The 25,921-nt window shown below is 39.7% G+C and overlaps 1 protein-coding gene across 13 annotated transcripts in view; it reads right to left on the minus strand.

Moving 5' to 3' along the window:
* Nucleotides 1–25,921, minus strand: part of TLN2 (talin 2) — a 410,967-nt gene that overhangs the window by 218,952 nt on the left and 166,094 nt on the right. For 8 of the 13 annotated variants that reach the window (XM_063091961.1, XM_063091960.1, XM_063091970.1 and 5 more), the window contains one exon: nt 24,119–24,330. The exons of the other annotated variants lie outside the window; for them this stretch is intronic. The gene's annotated coding sequence lies outside the window, so the exon portion shown is untranslated. The remainder of the gene's footprint in view (nt 1–24,118; nt 24,331–25,921) is intronic. 13 annotated transcript variants of the gene reach the window in all.

Below are 25,921 nucleotides of genomic sequence, written 5' to 3' on the forward strand. Positions count from 1 at the left end.
CCACAAAGCCCATTTCAGAGTGACAGAAGAAGCATCTGCTCTATGATAATATTGGGGGACCTGATCATACCTCTCAGCATTGGACAGATCATCTAGGCAACAAATCAACAGGAGTAACCATTACTCTTTCAGAAGGAGAGAAGAAATCTAGGGTAATTAGAGGGGGGAGGGAGAAGGGGATGGGGAGAGATTGGACAAGGGGCATAAAGAATAAGTATGATTTGTAACAATGTATATACTAGTAATATTGATTATATCAACATATCTCAATGTTGAACCCCCAAAATATGTATAATCAATTTTGATTCAATAAAAAAAAAATTTAAAAAGATAAAAAAGAAAAACATTAAAAAAAAAGAAAGAAAAATGTGTTAAAACAACTTGACAAAGAAGTAGAGGAAAACTGTCGAAGCTTATCTATTTCTTCCTTCTCTTTTCTTCCCTCTTGACTATTGACTATGATATTCTCTTTCCTCTCTGCCCCCAGAAGAGAAAATCTTATGACTCTGAATGCAAGTGACAAATGACACAGCTTCTGAGACAAAGCTACAAAACAGCACATTCACACATCCTGTCCCGTCTGAGACCTTCCCACCTCAAGGCCTTCCCAGGCCAGAAAATTTGCCCTTTGTAGGGACCCAGAAAGAGGATTTGCTCAGAAGGGCAGAGGTAGCTTACTCTATCAGGTGAGAAGCAAGGAGCTGTCTGCAGTGCTACAATAACTTAAAAATCCATCAGAAAAGTAATATTGCAAGCCAGCTAAGACCAATTTTCTCAGACTTGAAACAAATATGGAAGTGTGTGACCATATACAAACAGGATGCATGGTTGCAAGTTAAACAGCATGGGTCTTCCTGGATCTAATGAAGGTTAGAGTTAGATTGGCCATTTAAAACTAACACCAATATATTACTTCTGAATGAAACACAAAATTCACATGCTGCTGTTAGGAAACCACATGGAGTAGGACCCTTCAGGTAGATCATCAGGCCCTGTAAGGTATCCAATCACTCACTCACTCTGTAGTTACGACAGAGTGAAAATCCTGGATCCTAGTCATTGTACTGTTGACAGCAAAGGAAAAATTACAATAACATCCCAAGCAAAGAATCAACTATGGGCAGATCTGACATTAGTGGTGAATTTGATGGGTAACTCTTCAATGGAATGACAAATCAACTGATCTTCCAGAACTGACAGTCCATATGCCCTTCTCTCATATTTTACTATCTTATCAGACTTATTTTCAACCAAAATGAAATACATGAGCCTGAAAGAAATAGTAAAACCAAAGGGAAATAGGTTCTGCATCAACTGGAAAAGTGCCCAATAACAGTCAGCTTGCTAAGAAACAAAGGATTAGGAGAAAATGTACATTCTAAATTTTTGGCTAAATAAATGTTAATAGTAACTCCAGCATGGATTGTCTATACCAAATGGTAATCTCAGCTGGTGCTGACATAAATTAGCTGTGGTTTAAACTTTAGTTTAGGTACGATGCACTCATATTCCATAAAGGTCCAGAATTTCATGTAAGAACCACAGAGTGAACTTACAACCATTATCTTAGCAACACAGCAAAAGGATACTTACAAGTTTATATTTGGTTTCAGTAAATGGAAAACCATCACTAGACCAACATGTGAGCTGTACAAGAGATGCCACCCTTCCCTTCAACTTACGGGCCATGAGATTTTCAGTGAAAACAGAACAAATCGTTCTCCACTTGTGTTCAAACCAATAGTTCCCTTCCTGCTTGGTCATGAGAAATAGAAAATCTAAAGTGCTATACTATTTAGGTACACCCACCTGGTCTGGGAAATGCTGTCTCAAGGAGCTTTTGTTTTTATAGATATGATAGTGTTTCATTTTTTCCCCTCCAGCACAGGTTCACAGGCAGAGGGCTTAGTTAAAATCTCCACTGCACACTCAGACAGTTACTCCATATGGATATTAAGTAAAGTAAATCCACTTAGTGACTGTGCCATGAAGGGCGGAGGCCGTATCAATCATCCTGATTAGCCCTGTCAGGTGGAATAAGGGAGACTGGCCGGCGCTCAGGGCCAGCTGTGCAGGGTACACAGACAGAGACGATGGGCAATGTCGACGGCCTCCGAGCAACTGGTCTGGGCAGTGATGGATGCTACGTGGACAGCTTATAGTGTTGTTAAGGATACAGAACTGGCCCCAGAGAAACCCAAACTCCATCTTCTTTTATTAAGAAAGATAACGTTGGATTGTCTGTGATACAGTGCAGGACTAAGGAAGCTTTTACCTCCCTTATCACTGATACAGGCAAAAACAACAACCAAAAAATCAATTTATCTATTAAATAAGAAAAAGGCAACCTAACTCAGTGAATGTATATACATAAGACACGTATTACAATACCACTGGTCTGCATTTTAAATTAAAAACGGGATATATAAAATTCTCCACTAAAAACAAGTAAAACTTGTTTAATTCTACATTATTTAAGCTACATTATTAATTATGTTGTTTAAGGGAAGGAAGGGGAGCCGTGGCTGTCTCTGTACGCTCTGTGTGCAGATCACGGGGCACCTGCTTAATAGGTAATAGAATGAGAGATCACACTTCAGCCCTTACCCTACAGACTAGGCTGAGGGGAGACTGGATGCTGGCTATGTTCTATCCTGTCTGGACCAGAAGGAGCTCTTTCAAATTTGTAATTAAATGACTGACATCAGAAATCATCAGAAAAAAATTCCCAAACATTTATAGATCCATACACATACTCATTCACTCATTTCTTTCCTCCTGCACCCCAAAGGAAGTTCCTACTAATGACCACTGTATTACTTGGAGTGAGTCATTTTAATTTTCTGATCTTTAGTTTCTAAATTAAAACTAATAATCATTTCCACATTAATGATAACAAGCCTACAAACCATAGGATTACCCTGAGGATTAAATTAAATAAGTATTGTGTGGTTCTCTTCACATTCAAAAAATGTTATTGCCCTCCGCTTGCTCCCTCCACACCCCAGCGCTTGGGTTAAGCTTTCATACCAAAAAAAGCCTGGCTTGTGCATGGCACCTCTCGGTAAGGCTTGCAGAACATGTTTCTCTACTGGATATCAACAAGGTTTTCCTAAATGTGCACAAATGACATCTAAAACTAGCAGAGTGATTCTCCCTTCCAAATTGGTTTTATGTCCTGGACCCATCTGTGTTGGGAGGTCCCCTTGGCAGAATTAGTTAGAAATGCTGTATAGGAAAATATCCCAGATTTTGCCATTCCTTTTTAGCACTTGCTAATGTCAGTATCGCCAGTAGCTGCTTTGGAGATATGAGGCCGTACTATATTGGGCCAATTTCTCAATGGTCAGGGAGCTCTTAACAAAGGAGAGGGTCCCTGTTCCAAGAAACCTAGTCAGATAACATCATGTTGAAATGTAAGACTGCAGGAGCTCAGTAACAGTTCTCAACCATGTAAATCCCTCCACCACCACTTCATGTGAACCTGTCATGTGAACCTATCACTGCTGCATAATTGAGTTGCACAGCATGAGGACCTGAACTATCTGAATTTAGGTTTCCAATACGTATTTGAGAATATGGGCTGGGGGCACACAGGCAGACTGAATCAATAACCATCAAGATACCGTATATTCATGCTTATCTATATTAATGAAGAGAGTCACTTCCCTTTTGAAGGACGCTTTTTCTTGCTCCCAATATCTGTGTAATGACTTTCCTTCCTCCTCACCCTAATGGCGTGGGCCAGCATATTGTGCCCCAAACGCTTGTTTTCCACTGAACTTTGGCAAGAATGCGGCCATACAGCATCATCGTGCATCCTTTGCAGGGTTTTCAACTTTGTTGATGCTCTAACCTGAATCTTTAAGCACTGATAATGGTGAACAAATAAATACTTCAGAGACACAATCGATTCCTTAAGTCCCAAGGTGCTACAAGAAGCAGATTTAAGGAATTTGAAAATTCACTTTGATGGAACAACAAAGGCAACAGGCATCTATCCCTGCAGACCACTTCCAAGTTAAGATGAAAAAGACCACAGACACTTCTTCCAGTGGTATAGGATGCTGGTAAATATGCTTTTACAACATACTGACCAAATTAAGATGGAAGGTGCACCAGACCCAGGAACATCTTACACATGGAACACTGTACCGCACTGACTGTAAACACTGCAGTTTAAAACCGAGATAAATTCAGACTACCTAAAGCTGAAGGTCAATAAGAGATTGATCTTCACGCTCTGTCAATTTGGGTTGGTTGCTGCATTAGTTTCCTATAGATGCCAAAAAAGAAAAAAGAAAAACTACCGCAGATATGGGGTCCTAAAATACTAGGAATTTATTCTCTCACAGCTACAGAAGCCAGAAGTCTGAAATCCCGGTGTCTGCAGGGCCATACTCCCCTCCAGAGGCCTAAGAGAAGAATACTTCCTTTCCTCCTCCAGCCTTCTGGGACCTCCGTCTTCACCCGGCATTCTCCTGTGTGTCTGGGTCCTCTACTCTTCTTACAAGGACACCAGTCATTGGAGTTGGGGCCCACCCTGATCGAGTATGATCTCATCTCAATCCTTAACTAGTTACATCTGCGAAGACTACTATTTCCAAACAAAGTCACATTCTCAGGTTTTGGGTAGATATGAATTTGGGGAAGACACTATCCAACCCAGTACACTCGTTAATAAAAAGTCAAGTGGAACTCTTGTGGCAAGAATTATCTTGATACAAAAATAACACTTTCTGTAGAATTATAGAAATGCAGAATATCACATGCATAGCCATTGCTGAAACTGGAGAATGGAGTACAGGAGTGACCTCGTCTAAGGAGACCAACAGAAGCTGACCTGAGAGAAGCCACAGTAATGAGTAAACCCACACCAACAGCTCCTCCAATGTGCCATCTTTCTTTAAAGGAGCAGAGCTGTGTCGTCAGAGCCGGGCATGAAAAGTGAGTGACATTTTTCATGCAAAACATGCACTACTGACTCCCTCCTTGTACCTCCACTCCAAGAAAGATTTGTAGCCAACATATATACCAATATATACTGCTTTCTTTCTTTCTTTTTTTTTTTTAAACCTAGATTCTTTGCTATGCTCTGTTAAAAATCAAACATTTAAACATCCAGGCAACATCAATTAATCCAAACTGAGAACAGAAAACAGGGCATAGTACAAGCCACAGTTAGAAATGCTAATTTGCTTTTCCAAGTTAGTCCACAAAACTTAGAAGCACAACTTGTCAATCCTGTAAACTACTTTATATATTGTGAGTTTAACATATAGTATTAAATAACTCAAGGAGGAAAGCCATTTTAGCAATGCACGTTTTCTAACGAACTTTCTTTTGCGCACATAATGCTAGGAAAGGTTTTCAACATCTTCAGTACAATATTTCATCCTAAAAACTAACACATCAGGAGAAACAAACCAGAAAGCTTCACAATACCCTTACACATCTGCATATTCTCACATTCTCTAGGCTCAAGGAATCAACCATCCTTATAAAAACAAAAAGCATTTCCAAGAAGGAAACTATCAAAAGTCTGAATCACTCAGCTTGCTCTATTCTGTCATTCCTTTAGTGGATGAACAGAGAGTTGGGCCCCCCTCAACACAACAGTCATGACAAGCAGTACTCAGGGCTTCAGTGGAAATCTGTGTCTCCATGAGCACCTCCACAAAATGCACTCGGAAGGCTTTCAGCATACAACCAGCCCCCAATGACCACATCCAAGCCTTCTGACCAGGAACTCCTATCAAGTCTTCTATCAATACTAGGGGTACAAGGTTTCTGTCATCAACTCACAGTAACAGGTGCATGTGTCTACTGGCAGACCTTCTAGAGTAGGGGCAGTACAGGAGTGGAAAGAGAAGAATTAAATAAAAATACATTTCAAATCTTGTATCAGAAAATAGTCAATGAAGCTGGACATAGCTCCATCATAATAACTAAACAAAATGTGGATGAAGGAATAGGAGAAAATTTTCAAACTAAATTTCAAATTAACTGTTAACACTATACACATATTTCCCAGTCTTCAGCCACTATGATCCACCTGGCTATCGCAGAAGAAGCCAAATGCATTTTCTGAAGAACTGCGTGAAAGATGAATGAGCTGGGCTAGGCTCAGCCTCCTTCAATATTCCTTCTTTGCAGAATGGATTCTTCATCTGGAAAAGCACAAACTCTGTTCCTAGTCTCACACTTTAATGCTACAGAGTATGTTTCTGCTAAATGTTGGAAGGTGTAAATTCCTTTCTTTACATCTTCGGCACTAAAATCTTTCTCCTCTATGCATTTGATTTGGAAGTTCTAGAAAACCAAAAAGAACAGATATTCCAATGAAGAGCCATGAAGTGTAACAGACACGTCAAACAGGCAGGCAGCAGCAGCTACAGCAGCTGACTTAGAGATGCAGGGTGGACATGGGGCTGTGGCCATGTGAGATGGCCTCTCCGATCCAGGTGTGACAGTCAACACAGGGCAGCTTGCAGAGGCATGACAAAGGGGAGAGGTTGGCCAGTGCACCTTCCTGCTTCTGTTATAGTTGTGTTTCTTCTATTTTTAAGTCTGCTAATAGCTGTTTATAAATGTGCAATCGATGAGAGGTGTGTGCCTTAGCATATCAGATTAGGAAGGTAAAATGTCAACATCACTTAGCCAGACTGAGAAGCCAAAACCAGAAAGTGATCACCAAGAGGAGTCCAAGGGGCAGTTCTAGGGGCAGATCATGCCAAAGGCACTGCAGTCATCCTCAGGCAGACCCTCTGAACTCACCTGCAACACTGAGGGGGTGAAACAGACCTGGCTTGGTTATCTTCTGCCTTCTGCTCTGACACATTTTCCTCCAAAGCTTAAAGCTGACAGGCTAAAAATAGAGCAGCTGATCCCACTCCTGATAATGTTTGCACCTTGTGATTTTCAATAGATAGTCCAAACAATCTGAGCTCCATGAAGCCATGCATTCAACGCCAAACCCTAATAGGTACGCTGTATGGGCATGTGGCATTGAATGACCACATCTCCTTTTCTGAGCAGTTAGAAAATCCTGCACAAAGACGCACACACAGACAACACCTCCACTCTGTCAGAGCAAGTCCAGATGGTGGCAAGGATCACAGTGGTTACAGACAGGCACATGTAATCTCTGCACTGCTCTTTTGAAAAAGTAATTATTATTTATCAAGTGCTTTCTAAGAAAATAAGAGACTAATGAGGCAACTCAGACTAGATGAAAAAGCAATAGCAAAAGCACTTTTTAAAAATTAAATATGATGATGTTAAGAATCAAAGAGACAAATTTTCAGGTGAGAGAGAAAAGGCTTTCCAATTCCACATGAGATTCCCAGCGAAATTACACACAGAATATGAAAACCGGGGAGAAACTTAAAATATCACCAGGAACCTGGGCTATATACAGCCCATCTACAAATACTTATTTCACAATAAAATATATTGCAAGTAGTAAAGAAAATGTTGAAAAATGGAAACTTGCTTTCCAGACAGTAAAACCAACTTATAAACTAAAATAACTACATCTTCATGCTGGTACAGGACAAAAAGATAAATAAGACAGACAGGACACAATGTTCATGTGTGTGTTCCTGTAACTCAACTACCTGAGTCATATTGGGAAAGGTCTTCCTAAGTAAAAACAATGCAAAAGAAGAAACACAAAGAGATATGATATAAAAAGTAAAAACACTGTAAAATAAAGTGAGAAGATAAGCAATAAACTTTGGAAATATTCTTGTATAATATAACCAAAGGTTACTATCAACCAGAAAGATCTAGAGCTAAAACAACTCAATAAGAAAATAAAGCAAATATCATAATACAAAATGGTTAAAGAACATAAACAGGTTTTTCACAAAAGAACAAATGCAAATGGCAAGGAAATAAACAGAAAAAAGTTCATCCTCTATAACACCTTTAAAATCCAAACAAGATATTCTCTGTCATGTTAGCAGGGGTCTAAACACTCACTGCGTTGGCAAGAAATATGGAGAAATACACACTATCCGTCAGAGCAGTATAGTGTTTTTAGCAGTCAATATGGCAAGATTCCTTAAGTTATAAACATGGTCACACACTTTTAACAGATAATTCCATTTCTAGCAGTTTACTGATATAAAAAATTAGAGATAAGCACAAGTATTTATGTTCCAGGACATTCACCACTGCTTTCTTCATAAGCAGGATACAAAATGATATAAACTGCACACATAATGTGCGCATGCACATAAGACAAAGAAAATCCACCTCAATGTTAATAGCGAATTTTATTATCTTTAAATTCTAGCTTTATAAATGATTTAAAGTTTGTTTTGATTTCCTACAACGTATTCATGCAGTACATGGCCGCATCATCAATGCTTCTTAATCAACTTGCCAAGTTACAAGCCACTCTTCAGTGGGTGGGTTGCACCACCGTATATGGTGGCCTACTAGAGTTGGTTTGTTCTGAAACCTGTTCCAGCCAGTTGTATTTATTATGTAATGATATATTTAAATACGATATGGGCCAAAGAAATATGAGTACAAAAGGGAAGAGATGCTGTTTGTATGAAAACTCAGTAGAATGCTTTTGTGAGTCACTAAAAAAAAAATTACTGCCAAATTAGGTGAGGGCCAGACGTTTGTCAACACATAGGGAGAATTTTTTTACTTTAATGTAAAAGGAATCTGCACCCAGATCACTTCTCAAATATCTTTTAAATTCACACTCCACTTTAAAGAACCTCAAACTAGAAACTGTAGACACTACTTACTGTATGGGGATGAAAAGGTGCCGCAGAAGTCGTCAGAACCACGTTCAGAGAAGTTTGTTAAGGGCATCTATATTTTTTAGGCCAAAACTTAAATGTGTAGGTTTTAGTTTAAAACTTTTTATGATTCGCAGTCTTAACTCTTTTTTGTTTCCCCAAATTGCATTTATTTTGACAATTTTAAGTCTGGCCATGTCAAAGAAGGTAGGGTCCTGAATATAACTTTCACAATGGAGGAGGAAATGTTTTTTGAGCAGAAAGGCAGTAGGGTGGGAAGAAGAAAAGGGAGAGAAAAGGGAAAAAATTAGAAATTTCCAAAAGAAAAAAAAAAAAGGCTAGTTAGATTTCTAAGCAGCAAAATGGAAAGTCTGAAAAAACTTTTAGAATATATAAATGCTATAATGGCTAATTATAAAACCAGTACGATAATTACAATAGCCTTTACCTGCCACAGAGGACTTATATATTCATTCAAATTTTCTTGGACACATTGTTCCCCACCCGACCCCCCCAAAAAAGTCTTAATAAAGTATTACAACTTCCAAAGGAAAACAAAATAGCTAATAAATTATTCAGTAAATATTCAGTGAAGTTAGCTGATGAATTTTGTGCTATAGCAGCAGAGCAAAAGTATTGGGGTTTTTGATACAGTAGGCCTGATTTTTTAAAAGCATTTTTATTGAGACATAATTGACATACAATAAACCGCACGTATTTAAAGTGTACAAATTGGTTGTTATATATGTCCACACCTGTGAAACCATCATGACAATCAAGATAATGAACACAGACATTACCCCTTACTACCCTCAGGCAACTACTGATGCATTTCCTGTCGTCGTACAGTAATTTGCATTTTCCAAAATTTTATATGAAAAGAATCAAGTAGTATATACTTTTTCTGGTCTGGCTTTGTTCTCTCAGCATAATTATTTCAAGATTGACCCTTGTTGTTGCACATACCAATTGTTCATTCATTTTTATTGCTTAGTCTTATTCCCTTGAATGGAGATAACACAATTTATTGATCCTTTCATGTGTGGATGGACATTTGGGTAGTTTTCAATTTGGGGCTATTACAAATAAAGCTTACACTAACAAGCACAGGCGCCCAATGGCCTGCCTTTGACATTAACATACGAGTCTTTGCAAGGACACAGCTTACATTTCTCTAGGATAGAATAGCTGGGATGCATGACAGGTGTATGTTTAACTTTTGAATAAACTGCCCAACTGTGTTCCAAAGAGGCTGTACCATTTTCCATTCCCACCGGCAATGTGTGTGAGTTCCATTTGTTCCTCGTGGATATGTTATGTATGTTACACAGAACTTCTTATCTACACAACATACACTAAATATAGCTTTGCCTAACTGCAGGAACTGGAGCATAAGTTGACCATTCTAAATAATTATAAAGGTCCATTTTTAATTTCTGTACTCTTCCTATAGCACAGATTATAATGAAAAGCAGCAAAGCATACCAGTAAGAACAGCAACATACATTTATTGAGTGTTTACCATGTGCCTGATTCTTCGTATTCCGTGTTGTAAATACCCTATGACAACCCTATACAGGGCAGGTACTAAAATTAAGTCATCAAATCCATTTTATAGGCAAGGAAACTGAAGACAAATAAATTACCCATGGTCACTGAGCTTTAGTAAGTGGCACAGCCAGGACTTGAACCCAGAAGTCTGAGCTCTTGTGCTTTAATTCTTCATCATTCCCTGTATTCCCTGCTATCATCTACACACCCCTAAATGCTGGTTATTTCTCTTACAAAGCTACGCACCATCCCTGTCATTTCTTTCCAGTTCCACCTCAGAGGTAACTGATTTCCAACCTTTAAGGAAGCGATCATGTAATAGGCCCTGAAATATCATTTTGAGTTAAAGAATCAGAGCAAATGCTGAATCCTTACAATACCAACATTTCTACATAATATAAATTCATCAGAGCAATAACAGAATTGAAATTAATTAATTCAGCCCAGTCGATGTCACCTATGAAGGGCAACAGTCAGTCCTAGGGTATGAGAAGACATTATTTCAAAGAACATGGCTTATTTTTAACACAGTGGTTTTCTGGTGGGAAGAAGAAAAAAAATCTCCTGAGCAGGCAGGCTCGTTATCCATTGTATCTCAGACCGCTGTGGTTTTACAAAATCCAATCTATTTACTAAAAGGCCTTACTATAAAGACCCAGAGCTGGAAGATAACCAGGTCAGCGATATGTTGTGTTTTAAAAACTTCTCAGCATTTGTTGCCATAAGTTCTAAAAGGGTAAAAACAAAGGGTAACTGTACAGCCACTTCTTTGTTGAAAGAGAGCCTAAGAGTCCAAGAGGGACCAAGAATAACACTTGCCTTAAGGAGAAAGCAAGGAAAATAGTACTTCCTAGCAGCAGCAGACTGTGGCATCAACTGTGTTGTACAAAATATTGATTCATAATCAAAGAAAAGAAGAAAAGTTGGAAAAAATAATCAGCTTCTCCCCAGTGCTCTGACAAAAGGGAAGAAAACTGCCCTATTAGCAAGATCATGCATAGGTAGAGGGATCTCAGAGTGAAGGAGAATTGTTTAATAACAAATCAACATATAATTAATACTTACTGGGTATAAAGCACTGTACTAGGCTGGGGTAAGACAGGTGGGCAGCAGAATAGTTAGATACAAACAAGAAGTAGGAAACAAGATCTCTACCCCAAGTTGGAGTTTATCATCAAGTTGGGGAAAGGGCCTATATATCTCAGAAAAAAATCATGACAGTCACTCATAAATAGTTATTCACCACTGACATATTTGCCAACATCGAGTAAGTACAGCCACTTGCTAAGTACTTCCAAAGCACTATCTCATTTAGTCCTCACAGAAATCACATGAGGTAGGTAGGCATTGCTCTTATGTCCATTTTACAGATTATTAAACTGACTGGGGAAAGTTCCGTGACTTGCTCTTGACCACACAGTTAATAAGTGGTAGAGCTGGGAACCCAATGTGTTCAGCTCCAAAGCTGATGGTCTTAGCTACTAGGTTATAAAAACTCTCCAAAGCCTTCAGAAACTGGTGGGAAAACAATCCCTCAGAGTAGTGTGGAAGGCTTCCTGTAGGAAGGAAGGATACTAGCTTCCAGGAAAACTGAAGAGAAAATGCCAAGAGCATTCTAGGAGAAAGAAAGGACTTCAGACAGAGGCTGGGCAACTATGTGGTGTGAAGTGGTCAAATGAAGTCCACAAATGTTCACCAGCTGCTTCACGTGCCAGGCCCTGGAGACTCAGTAATGAATTAATCAGACACGGTCCCTGCCCTCTGGGGACTTGCTGCCTATCCAGGGAGGGAGGCACCTCCAAGAGTCAGCCTCCCAGACAGGGATACACTCCTGCAGCACTGGTACAACCTGTGACCCTCACCATTCAAACCTGAGCCTGGAAAAACACAGTGGTGTTTGTTTCCCCGATGGCATGGCGTTGCCATAAATCAATAGCATAAAGTCAGTTTTTGATTCTTAGGCCCCACCAGATTTAAATTTTTAATTTTTTCTTAAATTTGATGATATTGGGAAAAAATTATGATACTTATATTATTTTAAGTTATTAGAATAAAAAGATAAATGTTAATATTTTAAAAGCTGCTATAACAGAATAGAAATGTGGTCATAAGACATAATTATTTCCCTCTCCCTTCTTGCCTCTTACTACTCTTCCTTTCCTGAGAAATTCAGCCTTAAAGCCATTATTAGGTGGGAAAGAGTAAGGTAGGTACCAGCAAGGGGTGAGTGAGGGAGTGCCATGGCGACCCAGAATAGGGAAAAACTAGAAGGAACCCCATAGTGTTAAACTATAATTTAAAGTACTGTTTTGGTGTGAATTCGTGGGTTTCAAGATAGAGAGACAGACACATATAGTATGCTTAGAAGTAGCAGAAGTAGTAGTATTGTGCACAGAGACACACACAATCTTCACTATTTGCAAATTCTGTATTTGTGAATTCACCTACCCGTTAAGATTTATCTGTAACCTGAAAAATCAATACTTCTGGTACTTTTACAGTCATTCCTGGACATGTGCAGAGCATCAAAAAATATGAGTCACCCACTTGCCTCTTCCCAGCTGAGATCATTTGGTGACACTCTGCCTCCTTGTTTCAGCTCTCATATTGTAAACAAGTGTCCTTTTTACAGTCTATTTACTGTCACGTTTTTTGGATTTTTCTGCCTTTTATTGACTACCCTGTTTACAAGAGCTCCAAGTATGGTGCTGCAGAGCTGTCTAGTGTTCCTGAGCACAAGAAGGCTGTGATGTGTCTTACAGTAAAAATACAAGGCTTAGATAAACTTCTCTCAGGCACAAATCACAGTGTTGTTGCAATGAATCAACAATATATACTAAGTAAGGAATCTTTAAACCAAAACACATAAAAACAAGGTTATGTATTGATCAGTTGACATATTGTGACTAGGCTTGCAGGAACCTAACCGTGTATTTCCCCTAGGAGCAATGGTTCAGTATTCACTAATTCAGTGTTCAAAGAGACTTTATAGAACAGAACTACTATGAATAACAAGAATCAACTGAACTCCCTAAGTCTGCCCACTGAGAAGGTCTGGTACAAGTGACACCCTATAGCAAAGAGTACACTTAGTGCTCAGATTTTGACTTCAAACTACCTTTTTTATTTTTTTAAGAAAAGAAATCAGGGCTCTGGGAGAAACAGCTGATCCTAGAATTAGAGAAGGGGAAGTTTGAGGTAAGCCCAGGAATGTCTTATTTTGCCAGGATGTGAAGAATTGTTCAAAGAATGATGGAGACATGTCAAAAGCATATTGGTACTTGTCCAAAAGGACTCCCAGTGGCCAAATCAAGAATAAATTGAACATCAAAGTAATGATAACAGATTATACTTTCCTGAATAAAATATGAAAACATGAGTCCATACTGATATAAATAAATGAATAAATAAAATGAAAGTTTGATGAGGAATAAAATAGCTACATAGTTTCAAAGTACCTCCCCACAAAATACTTATTCATTAGAACAGGAAAAAGAATGACCTTTACAGAGGCAAAAGCTTGCCAGCACCTCCCCAATCAAGTCCTCAGGTGAACATCATCAGTAATGATACTAATCTGGATTGCGTACCACGTGATAGGATGCAAAAACAGAACACAGTATTATTTCTGTTACAGTCCTTCTAAAGATGCATACCTTGAATTTAATAATGAAAAAAGACACGAACACGAACTGATACTCTACAAAGTAACTGGCCTTTCATCTTTAAAAGGATCAAGGTCACGAAAGTCAAGGAAAGATTCATGAACTGTTCCAGACCAAAGGAGGCTCAAGACACGTGACAAGTAAATGCAACGCATGGTTCCGAACTTGATCTTTTTGTTACAAAGGACATGACTCGGGCATTTGGTGAAACTTGAACGACGTTTGAGAATTAGATGATAGTAATTTTGATGATTGCACTGTGGTTATGTTCAAGAACGCTCTTCTGTAAAAAAATACCTGCTAAAATAAAAGTAATTGCAGGTGATTGTGCATTAGCAACTTGCAATCAAATAGTCCAGGGAACCATTCTATGTACTGTATTTTCAGCTTCTCTGTATGTATGTGATTGTTTCAGAAACTTTAAAGTATTTTTTTTTTTAAAGGCTATGTAACATAGAGAAGTTAGCATGTCAAGGGAAGAAAGACCGAAGGAGCATCTCCCTTTGAACTCTTCATCTACCTCTAAAGTAATGCTCCCCCCGACCCTGCCACCAGCTCACAAGTACTGCCCTGCCTCTGCTCCTGCACACAACTGCACTTCCTGCAAAAATTCTCTACACAAACAGACCTCCAATGACCCACCTTACTCCTCTCTTCTGACTTCTGCCTGGCACTCCACTGGAATCTGTTCTGGCCAAGGTTACTCATGTCTTCCCTGCTGAAAAAGCCGGCGTTCACTTTCTAGTCCTTTTCTGTATGTGCAGCACTGGACAACAGCAGCTACTCTAGTACCCCATCCCCACCCTCCCTTCTTCTCAGTACCTTCTTTGCTTAAATGTCATTTTCCTTGTGCTCTCTCCCGGTCCCTCTTCTCCAACTCCATACCCTTGCCTTGTCAATCTCATCGGCACTCAGGACTTGTATTCACCAGATCTGCAGAGAAGCCAGACCTCTCCCTTGCTCTCCTTATCCAAGTCTACTCCCTATCTCTCCAAGATCTCTTACAAGCATGTCAAATTCATCTTATTACCCAAAACTGAGTGCATCACCTCACCCCTGCCCCCACCCCTTCCCACCCTGCTTCCCTCCTGTGCTCCTGATTCAGTGGCACCATCTACCTACTGCCAAAGCGAGAACGGGAGAATCATCCCTGAAACCATCCTCTCCTGCATTTCCACATCCAATTGCCAAGTCCTGACAAATTTAACTCTGAACAGCTCTCCAATCTGTACTCTTTCCTAGTCTAGGACAGCATCATCCCATCGTCTCCTGCCCAATTATTACTGCAACGGCTTTCCACCAGGCTCCCACTTCTATTCTTACTGCCCTTTGATACACTCTACACATCTCAGCCAGTGGCCTTTTGAAAATTCGAATATGATGAGAACCCACTCAGCTTAAACCCTTTAATGGATGCCCACTGTTCTTAGAGAAAAGTCTAAGCCCCTTACTAGATATTATAATATCTACTTATCAACCCCAAGTCTTTGTCTTAAACTAGCTGCACCAACTGCATTAAAATATTTTCCGTTTCCATCTCATTGACAATAAAGCTCCCAAAATACAGCAGCATGTCTGACACTTTGTAGATGCTCAATAAATGTTTGTTGAATGAATGAATGAATCAGTCAATTAGATAAGGGAATGGTAGACCAACTTAACACTTCACATAAACTCAAATCTTCAGATATACAAAACTATTAAACACATAAGTCAAATCCTTGGCAAAAGCGTAAAAAAGTCAGAGTTTGCACAAAATAATTAGCAGTTCAAGTTCAAGGTCCTTGATGTTAGACATTAGAGAGGAAGAAGGGAACCACACTTGCTCACCGTCAAGCAGGTAGTGGTTACGCCACAGCTCACTGTCACATGCCACAGCATGACTCAACCCCGTCATACTTAATGGGGGGGTGCACTGCCTGTGGCATACTGAGAGCAAACTCAGAAGAGGGAGGCAGGATTGCCCAGGGACACACACACACACACACGCACAAAAGAAAAAGGAAGTGGGGGAGTCAGGTCTGCTCTGCATCAGGGTCAAATAAACGCTAAGGAATAAAGACCAGATCACAGGTAAAATCCACATGGAGACCATCTACAGAAACTCCCTTGGCACACGACAGAATGGAAAGATCATTCTGAACCTTTCATTTATTATTCCTTATATTTCCTCTAAAACTCCATTCATATGCAGCTATTCTAGAGGCTTTGCTAAAACACAGAGGCCAATATGTTTTCAACTACTGTCACTCACTTTACTTTAGGTATCACTGGGAAGTCAAAGGAGAGATGGAGTCAAGAAAGAAAAATGCAAAGGCAACAGAATTAAGGCCGTATTAGCTTAAAACCATCACTGAAATGGAACCAGTAATCTAATTAAGAAGGTGGGTTGTGCGGGTGGGCTGCCATCATCCTTTCAAGCCTCAAAAGGAGGTCTGATGTCTGGATGACAAATAAAAAGCTAGTGTGACTTCTGTGACCTCACGAGTGTGCTGATGCCTATTAAGCATTAAGAGAGATCTTCTCCCGGGAGGAAAAGAGAGATCCTAATAGGAATCCAAGGGCACTTGAAGGGCAGGAGAAAGCCCCACAAGCACAAAAAAGAAAGCAATATCCAAGGGACCCAGAATCACCAGAGAAAAAAGTACTGGTGTGATGAGACTCAAGTAGCCTAATCATGTGGAAAACACACTGGGAGATGACAGAAGGGCAGGGGGTTCTCCAGGTGCCAGGGGACATGGTGATGGTGGTGGTGGTGAGGACGATGTCACCACACTAACAGCAGCAGCCCAGCATGGAGCACTTGCTGTGTGCCGGGCTTGTGCAGAACACTATCCTACAACAAACACTATCTGGAGGGGACTATTAACTCCTTTCTACATAGCAGAAGAAATCGGTACAGAAAGGTCAACACTTGCCGGGATTTATAAATCTATTAAATGCTGGGGTTAGGACTTGAACCCACATCTGCCAAATTTCAGAATCAATGACCTTCTATTCAAAGTACTGTTTCTAATTACTCATTTGTGAATGGCTGCTCTGATGCAGAAGAAAGACAGCAGCGTCCACTTAAACACTCAGGGAAGAATCTGGGAGTTGGGATGTTAGCTAGCTGTACTATGGCGAACAAATACTATATCACTGACCTTACATCAGGTTAGCACAGGAAATGCTTAAGTAACAGACGATCAGGACAATGTTTGTACCTACCATCCTACAGGCGGAAAACTAAATAGTCTTGTAAGCCTGGATTCCACTATCACTGACTTTTTTACTGTTAAACCACAGGTGTTCCTTTCCTAGTAGTACTCACAACTTTCAAATGGTAAATATTGCCTTCCTAGGTTCTCTCAGTCATCAGTAGCACTATTAACTAATCCTAGTTAACTAGTGACACTGGTATAACACTAGTTACTATTACCAATACACAAAGTCTATCAAAATGCATCACGTGTATCTAAGGAATGGAAATTCTGGTATCCTGTCCTTCAAATGCCTAACTGTGGTAGCATCTGAAGAGGTATCTTGTGGAGCTGGAAATGGTGGCAAATGCTGTGGTTAGGCTCACTTGTCGCATGGAGAGTTGGCAGAGTGAAACTGTGTAGATCGCCTCACTCCCTGGCTGCTGTGGTGCTCAGCATGACAGACTTACCAATGAGATGGTCTCGTGGGTGACTATGATTTGGAACCGAATCACAGGGAAGAAAGAGTAGAAGGACATCTACGAGAAGCAAGACCTCTTCATGGAGGAGGTGTAGTATCTGAACTAGCAGCTCAAATATTGGGTTCCTAATTCAACGGCTTCCTACAGCAGCAGCTGCAACAACTTTCTTGATTCTGGTAGGAAGAAATGGTTCTGGGGTAGGGAGTATCCTGGAAGCTCAGCCTAAAATCTATTCCTCCAAAGCTTCCAAGGACTCTGGAAGCACTTGCCCCTGGATTAAATCTATTTCAGCTTTAATTCCCTAGAGTCAATTCTATGTCCAATACAGGAAATGTGAACAATAATAAGCAGCTCATTGCTTTACTAGTTTATTAAATTTGTGAAATATTAGGCATAAAATACTCAGCTGCAAAGGATAAAGAAACAAACTCAATTTGTTTTAATTATACTTTGGTTTAATACCATTTGGGCTAGGATAATTCATATAAACTATAGTATCACCCAATTTTATAAACCTAAACCTACACTGTAATTCACCTCATTCATAAACATGAGATAACTTGACCTACTTTCTAATATATTCAGTTCCTTCTTGTCTGCATTAATCTGCAGTGACATTTTAAAAGTTGCTCTAATAATTTGCATTATATAAAATGTGCTTTCCATTTATATCATCTTTGATTTTCCTCCCACAAACAAAGTACTATTTTCTCAACAGTTAGCCTGCAAATGTAGTAAGAAACAAGACATATAAGACACCTGATACAAAAGGTTCACCTTTGAATGGGGCTCAGTATTGGGCTTCTTGATAGGGGAAGAGGGTGGAAGGTGGAACGGGAGGCAAAGAATAAGACAATTTTGCCCAAAATCCATACAATGTGGGATGGTGGGATTGGCTCTGTGTATAACTTATAGAAAACATCTTTTCGAAGAATGAATTCCATATCAAATCATATAATGAGCTCCAAGCTTCTCAAAGTTCTCCAATCTCAGATAATGAAGAGAAAAAGAAGAAATCCACTTTCCACTCTCACAGGCTCCTTCCAACTACACTCAAATCGGGACCATCAACCTGAACCTCGGCTCCTTCCCTCTAATGAAGCCCTCTTTAAAACACTGTCAACAACCCTTTTGAGTAGTTTCCTTCTATGCTCAAGAACCTTCTATGGCTCCCAAATGCCTAGAGTAGAGGTTGTCAAACTGTGGCCCATAAGCCAAGAATGGTTTTTACATTTGGAAAAATAAAAGAATTACATTTCATGACATATGAAAATTATATCAAATTCAAATTGCAGTGCCCATAAATCAAGTTTTATTGGAATATGGCCACATCATTTATGAATTGTCTATGGGGGCTTTTTGTGCTCCAACAACAGAGTTGAGTAGTGGCAACATAGATGGTAGCCTAAAATATTAATAATGTAGTCCTCTACGGAAAAAGATTGCCAACTCTTGGCATACAGTATACAATCTGTAGCCCTTGGTCTGGCAATACAGATCACTGAAATCTGGATCTAGCCGACCTTCCTATAAGACTTATGTCCTTCTCTATTTCTCCCAAACATTACTCCCTTTCCTGCTCCAAAGCTCTATTCAATCCCAACAGACTATAGACATCCTTCCTTCTCTTCACAAAAGGAGTCACATCATATATACATTCAACTTCCCTGAAGTTAAAAGAGAAACATGATTTTAAGAGTGTCAAGGCTATTCTGCAAAGAACTATTTGTAATAGTAAAAGATGGAAACCACCCAGATGTCCATCAACAGGGCACAGATTAAGTAAGGCAGAGAAAATCCACACAGCTGCAGGGAGGAGTGAGGACAGTCTCCACACACTGCTGTGGGATAAGAACCTGGAGAAATGAAGTGAAAAGAGCAAAAAGAGGTGTGTGCAGTACACTACTGTTTATCTAAGAAGGCAGGGAGATGCAAATACAAAAGCATGTACATATTTGCTTATACATACTAAAAAACACTGCAAGGATAAACCAAAATTGTTTCAATTGCTACCTGTGAGGGGGAGGGAATGTGGAGAAAGGACTGGGGTAAAAGCAAACATCTCTTTCTATAGACTGAATGTTTGTGTCCCCCCAAATTCATATGCTGAAACCTAATCCCCAGTGTGGTGGTATTTGGAGGTGGGGCCTTTGGGAAGTGATTAGGTCAGGAAGGCAGAGCTCCCAGAGAGACTTTCTAAAAGAAACTACAGAGAGCCCCTTGTCCCTTCTGCCATGTGAGGATACAGTGAGAAGTTGTCATTGATGAACAAGGAAATAGTCCCTCATCGGACACCAAATCTTCCTGTGCCTTGATCTTGGGTTTCCCAGCCTCCAGAACCATGAGAAATAAGTTTATTCTGTTTATAAGCCACCCAATCTATCACATTTTTGTTATAGCAGCCTAAATGGACCAAGACACCTCTGAATAAGCTTTATTTTATAGATGAAACTTTAGAAGCTTGACAATATTGTAATTAAAATTTAAATTGAAAAATCTCTAAAAACGGAAAATAAAATGAAACCAAGGAACCTAACTGTGTATCCAGTCTGTGGCACAACTGCACAGAGAAGAACAGTTCCAAGTATCTTTCAGACTGTTGTGTACATAGAATGAGATAAAGCAGATGAAAAAAATATGATGATATTACTGAGAATTGGGATTTTAGGCATGGGTGAAGACTATAGATAAAAAAAATTATGAAACTAAGTAAAAAACCCTGTGTACCTGAATTTCACTTGGAAGTATCAGTATGAATTAATAATCTGTTTTATTTAATCTCTCAGAAAAATAGAACTAAAAGACGATATGAATCTTTCCATGAACTTTTTGAAATACTCTCTCTCGTACACACATACACAGACACACATCCTAGTTCTGTCCACTGAAAAGATCTAGAAACAAATGACGAACCCACTAGCAATAACCATGCCCATTTTCTTTATTTTGCCTTCTAAATACTCAAAGGAACCAGGGCTCCTTGGAGAAGTGGCAGATTCAAGACTGGAGCAAGAAATGGGCAAGACAAGCCTGTAACATTTTATCACAACAGAAAGTATAAAAAACTTTTTAAAATGAATAAATCCTGTCAAAAGGACTCGGGAACCAATTTGAATTAGTTTTCACTGGACAAATGGGACAATGTGAACATCTATAAGATTCAATTGAAACGGATCAATTACATTACACTATAAGAGAAAAAATAATCACATCTCAGTGACGATTTCTGAAAGATGCTACTAGGGAACCAACTCATTGCTTTGAAGATAAAAATGAATGGATCAAGCATTTATCCTAACTTTCCTATAAGAACCTCAGAGTAAACAAATAATTGATGAAAGTAAGTGTCTCTTTATATAAGCATTCTAGTACATAAAAAGGAAAGAATGATAGAATTAGGAAATCACTATTTTGCAATCACTAATGAATTGAATGAGATATGCAATGATCACCAACGACCAATAATATAACAAAAAGAGACAGTACTAGTCGCTATGTATTTCTTAATGAAAATACACAACCTACCTATGATGTAGTCTTGTCCAGAAACAAACAACATAAAATACACCATCAGATCTGAATCTGACCAAACCTCTAAATTTAACTAACGAATCATAGAAAATACAAAGGACAGAGGAACATCTTAATTAGCAAAATGGGGAAGCAGTCACCGAAATCCAGCCTATAGAAAACTCTATAGCAGGGTTTCTCAACCTCAGCACTATTGACATTTGGGGCCTGATAATTCTTTTTGGGGAGATGGGGAGATGTCTTGAGTATTTTAAGAGGTTTAGCAGCATCTACCCACTAGATGCCAGTAGCACCCCCCAGTTGTGACAACCAAAAATGTCTCCAGACATTGCCAAGTGTCTTTAGACGGGAAAAGGGGATTTGTCCCTGCTCTAAAGGATAAACAACCCGGTTTCTTCAACAAACAAATCACAAGGGGGAGGGGGAGGTGAAGGAGAAACATATAGATTAACGGGATTAGAGACATATCAACTAATTGCAATAAGTAAACCTTATTTATATCAAAGAAACTAAAATCATATTGTCCTATAGGACAATTGAGAAAATACAAACATTAACTTGATAATGGATATTAAGGAAATATTGGTAATTTTTACATTTTTAGGGCAATAAGGCATGATAGATAAGGGCTTTTTGTTGTTGTTGCTGTTGTTTAAGTCCTATCTCTTAGACACATATACCGAAATAGTGACAGGAAATTAACAAAGATGTGCTTCAGAATAACGGGTGGGCAGAAAGAAGGGTATGGATGAAATAAGACTGGCTAAAAATTAATCATCATTGAACCTGGTGATGAGCACATAGTTGACTAGAGAACTCTTCTCACTTGGATTTTTTTAAGTTTCTATTTTAAAAAGTATGAATAAATAAATCTGGCAGGCAGTTCCACTCCCATTCCTCTCAGTGAGTATGTGAGGCCCAGAGTGACCATGAGAGGGAATACAAGAAATTATAGTTCCCTGGGCTTGCACAGTTTCTAAGTGCCTCTTAGGGTCCTATCTTGATGCTGAGAGTGAGTCTATTGTTTACAACGTGGCCCTTAAACACAGCAGCCAACTTAGTTGCAAGCTATTCCAAGGCCAGAAGAAAAGCCTGCTGTGCTGGACTGACCGGGCACAGAATACTGACCTCTAATGTGGCAACTTCCTAAGGGATGGCTATTCAGGAGCAATTCTGTCTATAAGGGATTTTTGCCTTGTGTGTTAAATTTAGAATTCCCCCCAACCCCCGCCACCGTTAAGGTCTGACTATGCCACACTGAAATTTAACTCATCCAGAAAAGAGCTCACGTCCCTGCTCAACCTCCAAGAGCTACCCTCAGCACCCCACCTCAGGACTTCATTCTAGGTAAGAGAAAAATGAATTTCTATCTTGTTTAACCCATTGTGGTTTGCAGTCTTTTCAGCTATAAGCAGCAAAAAGTCACATCAACTAACCAAGACAGAAATTCTACTTTCTCTTGGAATCTTACTCTGCCCCAGAACTATCCCCTTTCTTCTGCTGAACACAGACCCCTCTGCACTGCAGTGTTTCTGGAAACATGTAAACAAAACAGAACAATGCCCATGTCATTGTATCCTTCCCTGTTCGTGTTTATTTCCTTCCTGATTTAGGGTATTGAATCTTCTTTCTTTGAATCTAAACTTCTGAGAAGAGTGGCTACCAGAGAGAACAAGTGCCCCACTCTCACGTTTATCCAGCTCCCTTCTGTGCCTGCATCAGACTTTGCAAAGAGTCAGCAAATGAACGGAGCATCCTGCACAACCCAGGTGCCTGGAGCCCAAAGCTCTCCTGCAGGGGAGATGAGTCATCCTTCATCCCTCAGAGGTAAATAAACTGAAGAATACATAATGTATGTGTGGAATATGAGTATTTAGGATCAGGTAACAAAAAAGAGTATTTAAACTTCACTTATTTCCTTTTCTTGATGAAGGGCTGGGGTATGTCCCAGATTTACATTCTTCAAATAGATTTGTCCCCCTAAATCGCTTTTGTTCAAGTTTCACTGGACTTGTATAACTGCGGAGATTAGAGATCTTCATGTAACGGAGCCAGAAATATCTCATACAGATTGCAGCTCTATCTGCTCAGTACCTTATCCCTTTTCTGACAATCAATAAAAATCAAAATAAAAACTTGCAAATCAGAATTAGCTCACTGCAAGTTGATAACAGGGTAACCTTGGACTGCTTATCACTAGCAAATTTAAATGTGGGACATCGCCTTCGGTCATCACTGCAACAAGGCAAATACTGATCCCCATCTATTCCTTAAGACTTGACTTCGCTAAGGCCAAATATCTCCTCGTGAGTAAATGAGGCCCAGCTCTGAAGATTTTCCTTTTATTCAATACCTATTTGAAGGCATAAACATAATAAGTTTCGATGTTTGGAAAATAAGGAGTATTTGCACTGAGGCAGTACATGTTTATGCCACAAACTTGACCTAAAAGACAGGTAACAAAGAGGTGAGCTCCACACACGGCCAGCCACATCTCGATGTGCTATCCCGGTAGAAAGCAGGGAACAACTCCTTGGTAACACGTCTGTAGGGAGATTCCTGGTTCCACTGTCAAGACTTCACCTGGGACCTGCATAGTGAGGAGCGCAAGCAGCCTGGAGCAGGGAGGGGGAAACACCAGCACTGTGTGAGGGACCCACTTCCCCAGGGCATCTGCCGTCCACTCGGTCACTATCATAGCAGGTAATTCACCAAATACAATTACACAAAAAGATTTATTCAGACTACAGCACTCGTAAGAGAAAATGGAAGAGTTCAAAGTAAAACTTGATTATCTTTCCAACCTTTCTTCCAAAATAACCACAAAAGTACACCACATACTAAAAGAATCGAATGCACTTGACTCACACACATGCACTTCAGGCCATAAGAAAACACTCGATACAATAACCACCACTGATAAACTATCTGTTTCCACTTACCAGGAGGGCTGGGTAAGAGGCTCTATTTCCCACTTCAAATTCACCAAGGGAGCATTAAGCAGAGAAAGATATTCCCATGTCCAGTCACAGTGGAATTCTTTATAACAAACCTCTGGCCACACGGCACACCCACAAGGAGGGTGAGGCTGGGGATCAAGCGGAGCTGACTCTGTCCTAGAGCAGCAGTGGCATTCTGGGATGAAGACAGAGGTCTGTTAAGGAAAATGTGCAAAACACACCAGTCAGAGAAGTCTTTTCCAACCTATGAAACCACAGCTGACCACCACACCCCCAGCCCATCCCAGGATCCAAGAAGTACTTTCCATTGGAGGTCCTGGAAGTCACTTGCCCAGAGTCTAACTTCTTGGTGTGTCAAATGTCAATGATAACATCTGTTCTACAGCACTGGTGTGAGGATTTCAAGAGATACCCGGCCTCAAAACTACCTACATGCCTACCACATCAGGTCCTCCATAAATGACAGCAACTTCTGATGATCAGGCTATGGCCCCTTCAAAGACACCAGAGCCTGAGCTGTTTTTCCAGTAGCAGGAACGAGCTTTTCTCAGCTAGCACTTGCTTAGAGATACATAGCACGCCTGAAAATCAAACTGTCTTGACCAAGGAGGGGGGGGGGCTCTGGAAGTGACACCTATACAAGCACAGTGGGATGGAGAGGAGCCAGGATGACTGAGAGCCTAGAAAAACATGAGGCTCTGAAAGGGAGAAGCCATTTAAAAACACTCCACTGTGAGTACATGAGGAAGGAACACAGTCCTGCCACACAGCCAGGCTCCCATAAGAACAACACTTACTTAATCATAGAGCAATGCTGTTGACTGACATTTAACATTTAGAATCTATAGATAAATCAGGGAATCCTCTACTGAGATTACAGAACAGAATATAGGTATTACCCACCCTGAGAATATAAAATTAAAGGTACAGCTGCCTGAAATTGAGAGGCTGGACTGGGGGTATGTTGGTGGTAGAGAAGAAATAGCGTGTCCAGGAGAACAAGAAACAGAGGCTGTGTGTGTCATCTGAGGGTGCAGAGTGGGCAGCCAGTACCGTGTCATTTTGGTTACTATAGCTTTGTAATATATTTTGAAGTCAGAAAGTGTGATGCCTCCAAGCTTTGTTCTTTTTGCTCAAAATTGCCTTGGCTATTAGGGTCTTCTGTGGCTCCATGTAGTTGTTTCCTATTTTTAGCCATTTGCATGCAATACTTTGACTTAAAATTTTTAAATAAAAGATCCTCTATGAGACTATTGTTCAGATCACAGCAGTAGGATTTTCCTCAACTTTTACCAGGCTTTACGTGCTGTGGTGAGACCACTGCAGCTGGCCTTACAGAGTGTTTACTTTATTTTAATCTTAGTAAAGCCATGTTTAAACTCTATAAGTGTACTAGTCATTTTATGGATTTGGAAAGCTGTCCAATTCTGATTTGTTGTAAACAGAATAGAGTAGCTTTGATGACCATTTTAGATATTCAGAATATGGGATTTCACAGCTAAAAAAGAAGAGTAATTTTTAAAGGTTCAAGTTCTACAGGAGAATATTCAAATACAGGCAAAAGTAGTCTAGAATCATTAAATCCATGAAATCCAATCAATTCTTAGACAGAAAAGGTTCAAATCTTGGGTTCTCCAGGAGGGCTTTTTAACTTGGAAAGAAATGAACGGATAAACACAATTAGCCAAAAAGCTCAAGAAAACAGCACATTCTATTACTCCATGAGTTAGTAAGTTTAATTATGAAAAACAGTCTGGAAATTGTTATTGTTGTTGTTCTGAAACA

This window comes from Cynocephalus volans, chromosome 3 (assembly GCF_027409185.1).
Source record: "Cynocephalus volans isolate mCynVol1 chromosome 3, mCynVol1.pri, whole genome shotgun sequence".
In the NCBI taxonomy this organism is placed as follows: Eukaryota; Metazoa; Chordata; class Mammalia; order Dermoptera; family Cynocephalidae; genus Cynocephalus; species Cynocephalus volans.